We start from the raw sequence: 7,612 nt of genomic DNA, 5'->3' as shown, positions 1-7,612 counted from the left end.
ACCCGACCGTAAACATCGCGGGCGTGACCCGGTTCATGTCAACCAACTTAAGCCGTACTATGACCCCTCATCCTACCTACGCCGTTCAGAAGTGGTTCTTGAGGGGAAGGTTCTTGAGGGGAAGGGTTGTTGAAGGTTAGGGACGCGGGGCCGCGTGTCACCAGGCTCAAACTGGCGTGGCGACGGTGGCGAACGCGCGGCGGGCGCTCTCCGGGCGAGGCAAAAACCATCTTGTGCTGTGAGAGCCTCTTCTCGCGCACGTGTAGAAGGCCAAGGAACAGCGAAAAAAAAGCAATGATCGTCCGAGTCGAAAGACAGCAAGCTCTGCGTTCTATGCAGGAGACTCAGCGTCGTTCTTCTTCCCTACCTACGCCATAAGTCGCCAGGATGGCTCCTCTTCTCTCCCGGGGGCCATTGTGGTGAAGAGGAGGACGAGGAAGGCGCTCTTGTGTCGACGGTGCGCGCGATCAGCGTTCGTGTTCTGCCGGTGCAACTAGACTGTGCCTCTTGCGCCTTATAATAACTAATCATATTACACCATCATCATTCGCTCTCCAGGTTAATAAGCGTGGCTCCCTGTGGTGCAACCCACATTTCCCGGCGCTGGTCTTCGCGCGTCTCCGTCGTTGGTCATGTCTGGCAGTGAGGTAGGCATGCCTGCTAGGCAACGACTTAGACACAGTTTGTATGCATGTGTTGCTGTAGTAGGTGGCGTAAGCGTGCAACTTCATAAAGCTGGTACATTCATGACTGGGTGCTCGTCTACAAAGGATCAGAGGGTCAAAACATGAATCAACGAGGCGGAAAAGCGATTGTTGTATTTCCTTACCAGACCCTCGTTTTCATTTGGCACTAATGCGTTAAAAAAATGCCGATGTCCGGATGTTTCTATTTTTTTCCTAATGTGATTCAAACTTTAGATTGCCCAATTGTACCAGTAAATTACTAGAGATTCGATTTCATAGCCATATATAATGGCGGAAGGGTTTTGGAGAAAGAAGCTTACATTTAGTTACTCTGCCTATACTTACAAGTCTATATGGTCACTAAAACTAATATTCTTACTTCGTATACCTGTCCACTAATTTGAAGTCGCCATCGATGCTTCGCCTTTCGTGCTAAAGTGCGGATTCTTGTGGTACGTTATTGACACTGACCAGCTGCAACCACTGCACTTTTGCGTCATCTTGTATGGTTATGTTATTTGGCAGGGGTTTTCTTGTCGTGAAAACTGGCATGAGTGGCCGTGTCGTTATGAAAACTGCCAGCAGTGCTACGTGCGCTGTACTGTCAAATATATGTTTGTTCAAAGGCAATTAGCAAGAGATACAGACTATTATAGTTACCTTGAATATACTTCACCAAAATAGGCAACTTCGTTGCATGTAAACGAAGCCGCACGTTAGCACGAAAGGCGAAGCATCGATGGCGACTTCAAATCAGTGGACAGGTATACGAAGTAAGAATATTAGTTTTAGTGACCGACCGTATAGTATAGTATGTAAGTATAGGCAGAGTAACTAAATTAACAAGCACAGTGTCATGCGTGCACGAAGCAAACATGAACAGATCTTACTCGATAATCGGGGAAACTCACTGTAAATACGCTAGAATGAGGTAACGTGGCAGCAGCAGATAGCGAAGTGGCATACGTGACATATCGCTTCAACGAAAGCGAGCGTTTCACTTATGTAAAATATTCCAAAATTTTTGTCACGTCGCTATTAACCGGATGCTTCTTGGAGGCTACCTAGGAGTGCTACAAACTGTCAAAACATCTGTTGCTATCGCGTGTTTGTCTTTTGGCAAATATTAATCGTTTTCTTGGTTGTACTTTTTATGCGGTGACAATGGCATTGTCTGGCGGAAGCTCTGCACCAAACACAACGCGACGAATTTTAATCAAGCGAGAGAAGACGGTAAATTTCTGCAAAATACATATAGGAAGAACTAGATGCAAATGGTAAAGAGCAATTTATAAGAGAATTGCACAAACCGTGTTCAAGAGTTCGCTGTGACAAATTATTATTGCTGCTGTTGCCGTGTTAGCACCCCTACTTTTCAGTTGTTTTAGTTCAGTTGTACAGAAGAACGATGTAACCTTCGAAGGATGTAAGATGCCAGTTTTTGGGTCCACGAGATAGCGTGAGAGCACCAGTTGGTCACTGTAGCTAATCAGAAAACGAGTTTTTTTTTGCTTTCAGCCCGTCCATCTTTTTGTCGGCGTTGGCTTCAGCGTTGACGGGTCTGCCGATGATTCATTCTGCTGCTAAGCCGGACTTGATCCTCGCTAACCGTTCAGCATGAAAGGTAAAGGTGGCGTCGAAACTTCTGTCGTCAAGATTCATTGTTTTCGCATTCGAAGAACCTGAGGGCTCCCTAATGTGGCTTCCTTGATGTACCAGTTTAGAGGAATAGCATACATCTGGGAAAATTTTAAAATTATATTTATTGCGCTTGCAATCAAGGCATACATTGACGGCTGTAGGGCGCATATTGTGGCCCGGTACAGTGACGCTTATATGCGGTTTGGCACTGTGCCACGTGGGCTCCAACGTGATCACCCCACACGTGCATCTCGCATTCTTTTTTGCCTGGAATGAGATAAATGATGCATTTGAATTATTAGTCCTCCACATCAGGTATAAAAGCTATAAATCATTCGTGCGTAAAATGTTACTACCTAGTCTAGTCGCAGTTATGATGTCTAATATGTCTCACAGGGCTATGGGAAAAAAATTCAGCACACCATTAAGACTGCTTATATGTGGGAATGCGAAAGCATTAACCGTTTCTATACCCCGGAGCGACATTAACGCGCTAATTTGTACGCTCATAACGTGGCGCCACTTCGTCCCCACAGTCCCGTGCGCTGCCAAACGACGCACGTACTAGCCATAGAGATGACAGCGACGTGACGTGTGCAATCAGGCACGCACTAGGAACACCTTTAGTAAGCCAGAACCGTGGTGCAGCCGTGGCTTCAGAGGAGTGTTCTCGTCTCACAGCCCGGAGGCTCGGGTTTATTCCACCCAGACCGTAATGTACCAAATTACCGTTTCAGAGCCACTAATTTGCTTCGTTTACACGTGCCTCCCTGAGAAATCATATGTCAATGCGAGCATTTTTTACATGTTTTTACTCTTTGAGGCGTCGGCCTTCTTTTTTTTGAACGGCGCAGTTTCGCCAACGTCACCAACAACACTTAAGGCTTTCGTCTTAAGAGTACCCGTTCTTTTCTCATCGGCCACTGCAAAGCCAGGCCGTCGTCGTGTGGTCAGGAAACGCACACTTTGTTGAAAACGATGAATTTTTGGTAAATGTAAACGCACATGATTAGTAAGCGCATTCACTTCGAACGGTGTTCTCGTCACATTACGTGACATTTCAATTCCGCACCTTCATCAAACATTAGAAACGTCATAATTTCAAGTAGGCAATCGGTTTGTTTGAAGGCAGGGAACAGGAATACAGACGTTACGCTGACGAGTTGAAGTCAACTAGATGATAATAGATTGGTTTACTCACATAGTCAGGTAACTCTTTAGCTGTCACGCTTATCAGACAACTAAAAATTAGTGTGCGGCGGATATCTCCAGCGCGACGAAGAAGCCCGACAGATCGCTGGCCTGCGGCCGCATTTCTATGGGGGCGAAATGCAAAAACAGCTGTGTACATTAATTTAGGTGCACGTTGAAGAACCCCAGGTGGTCCGAATTTCAGGCGTCTCCCATTAAGCGTGCCTCAGAATGAGATCATGGTTTTCGCTCGTAAAACCCCAAATTCATTTAAGTTTTAACGTCCACTCAGAAATTGGGCAAAATATGCCTACAGCTGATTTCAATTCACATTGCGAAATAGCTGTCGCAATTACGATATTTGATTGAAGCAATGCAGGAGATCTTCCAATAGCCCTTCTACAATACGATGTGGCTGTAATTTGGCAGTAACATATAAATGTCAACAAAATAAATCTCAGTATTAACAGAGTTGTCGGGAATCGGAAGCACATTGCAAAAGTGCACGTCCAAAGGGTGAAGTAATTGTTGCATTAATTTAACTTGCGGTGTGTAGTCGCGGCCAGTTGACAGTAAAAAAGAAAAACAACGAAGGTTAGGAAATAAGTATTGTAGAGGGCATTTCCTAATTTCGCAAGAGTGTCTGCACTGTCAAAAGACGGAAGCTGCATGAAGAAGCAGGAACTTGGGATCCTAGTTAAAGTGAGTGCCCCAGGTTTGTTTCCAAATATTCATTTCTTCGGATGCCGTTCACTTGTCACCCTGTTGTGCAAATTGTGCTTTCTGCATTTGAAAGAGCGCACCATGATTTAATTTATTATCGCGAAAGCATTATCCATTTTATGAGGCACAAAATACGGCGCTGTCGGCGATGTCGTGACCACGATAACCTAAAAAGTCAAGTGAGCCAATCGGGGCAGTTGATGACGCCCATTAAGGCAGTGTTAATTAAGGAAAAGTTAATAAAGCACATGTGGACAGTGGCAGAGTGAATTATAGCGAATGTAATTAATAAGAAAGTAATTAAAATAAGTTTAGTTAAGATAGGTTTCATTACGGCACTTCAACCCGCGATCATTGGGGGGACTCGGTACCACGACCGCTGGTGTTAAGACACAGTTAATTAAGACCATGGTTAATATAGGTAGTCGTGCCCATGACATTTGGTGGGAGCTGAATTCATGACCGTTGGGGTTCATTACGGCGCAGGAAATAAAAGTAGTGCTAATTAAGGCACATGTTTAAGATAGTGTTGACTACCGCACTTGAAACCACCAGAATGAAGGTAGTCGAACCCGCGACTTTGAGTGTTATTTAAGGTGATGTTAATTAATTAGGATATAGGTAGTATATCTAATTAGGATGTAGTTAACTAAGGCATACGTTCCCACGACCTCTGGTGGGATTCGAACTCAGCCCATTGGTGGTAATTAAGGTACAGTTAATTAGGGCACTTGTACCCACGACCTTTGTTAGGAGTCGAACTCTAGTCCTTTAGTAACAGTCGAACCAAGAACTAGTTGTCCCAACAATGAATTTCTCAACAGCATCGCGCAGTGGTACTAATGCTTTTATGTTAATGTTATGTCAATACATTCATGTCAATGCTTTTATGTTAACCCGCGTAGAGAAATTCAGAACTTAGGCCCGTAGTGCCCGTAGAATTTTTTATTAGTTTTTGTGCGAGTATTTGCTTGCTTATTGATGTCTTAATCGTTCGTTTCTGGGCAATTTCAATTAGGTTTTAATACTCAACTAGCCTCGAACCAGGCGAAATTTAGGGTCGGACGACACGTACGCTAGACAGCGCTTGCTTGCTCATACCTGGACGCTCCTAGCCCCTCCTCCTTGGCAAACATCACTTGCTATTCAGCTATTGAGAGCGCTTAAAAATACGCAACTTGGATGTGACTACTAATCCGTCGGTAAAGCTGGTGCCGGGCACAGCCGGTCCGCATCACGCAACGCGGCAACACTGGAGCACATGAGTGCGAGCGCGCATTCTAGCCATGCTGTGCACAAAGCAACCGCTACGCATACCTACCACAGTCGCATGTAGCTGCGCTCGGCTACATAGCAGTGATACCGCGTCAGCCACGGGGTACGACGACGAGCCTGCTCGCTGAGGGCACTGCGGCTCGTTTAGGACAGCCGAGTTTGGCGCGTCGTAGGCGCCGAAATCATAAATAGTTGCGTCGTGAACATACGAAATGAAAATTGAACTGCAGCCGTCGGTGACGCTCCGTAGGTGGAGCCTTGTGTGCTCGGCCAACTTCACTCTAGCGTTCGCAGCGTAAGCATTTCAGAAACGATAGCTGTCCTGGGCAAAATCAACAGCCCCTCCCGCACAGTCATAAAGAGGCACTTGGACGGCCAAGATGGAGCAACAGTGACCGGGTGCTAGCTCCCTGCATTCACAATACGGCAGAGTAAATTATTGAAACTTAGAAATGGTCACCGAGGATCAGACTATCAAATATTGCCACTATACAGGAAATACTCTGAGCCCTAAGCTACAATCCCGTTTTAGACATCCCGCGTCGTTGCCGACTTCACAATTACTAAATCCGCGCCAAAATTAGAACTAGGCCTGTCCTCGAAAACATGGCAAAGAATGACACGGATCGACGTAACGCCAGGGCAACGGTGCTCAGAAAAGGTCTTAAAAAAACAAACCGGCCATCTAAGTGGACGCCGCTTCGACGGGCGAAGGCCGTAGCACAATCACTGCCATTGATGGCCGAGGTCTGACCATTTCCTCCACCACGGCCAACACGTCCTTCTTTGTGGAGGCGGAATAAGCCGCAGTTGCCGTGGGCGCGCCCTAGCTGAAGTTAACTTCATTGTGACTGTCTCTAAATCGGTCATAATAAGGTACTCTGTTAGAGCAATCTAGCCTCTTCGCAAGCAGATTTCTCAAATCCCCCGACGCTATCGATCTAATTGGGGTGTCAGCTCATGCCGGCCACCCCGGTAACGAAGCAGGTAACCTAGCGGCCCGGGCAGCAGGTAACCGGGAGGTGGCATCGCTCCACCCGGTTGGCCGGCTTCAACCCGTTCTCACCTACCACGAGCTCACGCCATTCTAGAAGAATTCGCGCGGAACGTATCCGCTCCAGAGCCCGATTCTCTCCCGCGACTAGGCCATGGCATTACGGCAGGCACAGACTCGATACTTGCTAAGCCTGAAAAGGTTGCTAAAATTTCCAAGTAAGAGTTCAAACCTAACTGCAGGTACTACGAAACAATAGCCGCAGACCAAAATCACATAGTTTTGGGGCGCCCATTGCTCGCGAAGGATAATTCTTCGGCAGGCACCCAAGCTCGAGGCCAGAGAGTGTGCGATCAAGACGGATGACCCAGAATTCCAAGTCAGGGTTAATGAGTGAGCTGACCACGTCGCGGCCACATAGCCTCTACGCTAGCTCCTTTGCCAGGGTCTCAACTACTAATTTACGCCTCCATTAAATTTTACCGCTCTGTCTTCTCAATGTAAGCAATTGAAGAAGCGGGAGCACTCCAAAGCGGCTCAAAGATTGTTAATTGTGAATACTTTCGCTTTTGCTGAACGCTTTAAAGTACTTTTTGCTGCAAAGTATTGTTAAGTCATCTAGTATAACTTAAACTTTTTTTATCGATTTCTATAAAGAGTACTTTAGGAACCCTATATCGACGAGTGTTGTGTAGAGGCAACGCACAAGAATTTTTTTCTTGTTGAGTTTCAGTACTGAGTACAGAGTTCCTGGCTGAATGTCTTCTGCCAACATTGAATGACAGGCAATAAGTGTTAGTTCTAGGTTTCGTGCAGTAACACTGGACGAGGTAGAAGTTTGGCTCGGGATTTCATGTCATTTGAATTAAAGGACCGAGAAGACAGGGTGATGCAAGATATCGAACTCGCTGCAGTAGTGTGACACATATGATGAAGAGCAAAAGAAATGTAGACCTATGGTTCACATATCATAATAAAGAGTATACAAATTGAAAACGAAGCATTCGGTAGCTCAGGGTGAGGCCCACTTTTAGTTTCCTGCATGGTAGTTTGTCCCACTTTTGCTGAAAATATTGCCACACCTTTATTTTTGCTGATTACG

At 46.0% G+C, this 7,612-nt stretch overlaps 1 long non-coding RNA gene across 1 annotated transcript in view; it reads right to left on the bottom strand.

The window, feature by feature from the left end:
* Window positions 1–2,430: 2,430 nt before the first annotated feature.
* The window catches only part of LOC142589070 (uncharacterized), a 27,617-nt gene continuing 22,435 nt past the window's right edge, over window positions 2,431–7,612 (bottom strand). The window contains exon 5 of the long non-coding RNA XR_012829813.1: window positions 2,431–2,594. This is a non-coding gene — a long non-coding RNA (uncharacterized LOC142589070). The remainder of the gene's footprint in view (window positions 2,595–7,612) is intronic.

Source organism: Dermacentor variabilis, chromosome 7, assembly GCF_050947875.1.
Source record: "Dermacentor variabilis isolate Ectoservices chromosome 7, ASM5094787v1, whole genome shotgun sequence".
In the NCBI taxonomy this organism is placed as follows: domain Eukaryota; kingdom Metazoa; phylum Arthropoda; class Arachnida; order Ixodida; family Ixodidae; genus Dermacentor; species Dermacentor variabilis.
Note: the sequence above shows the minus strand (reverse complement) of the source record. Positions and strands in the feature narration are given on the sequence as shown.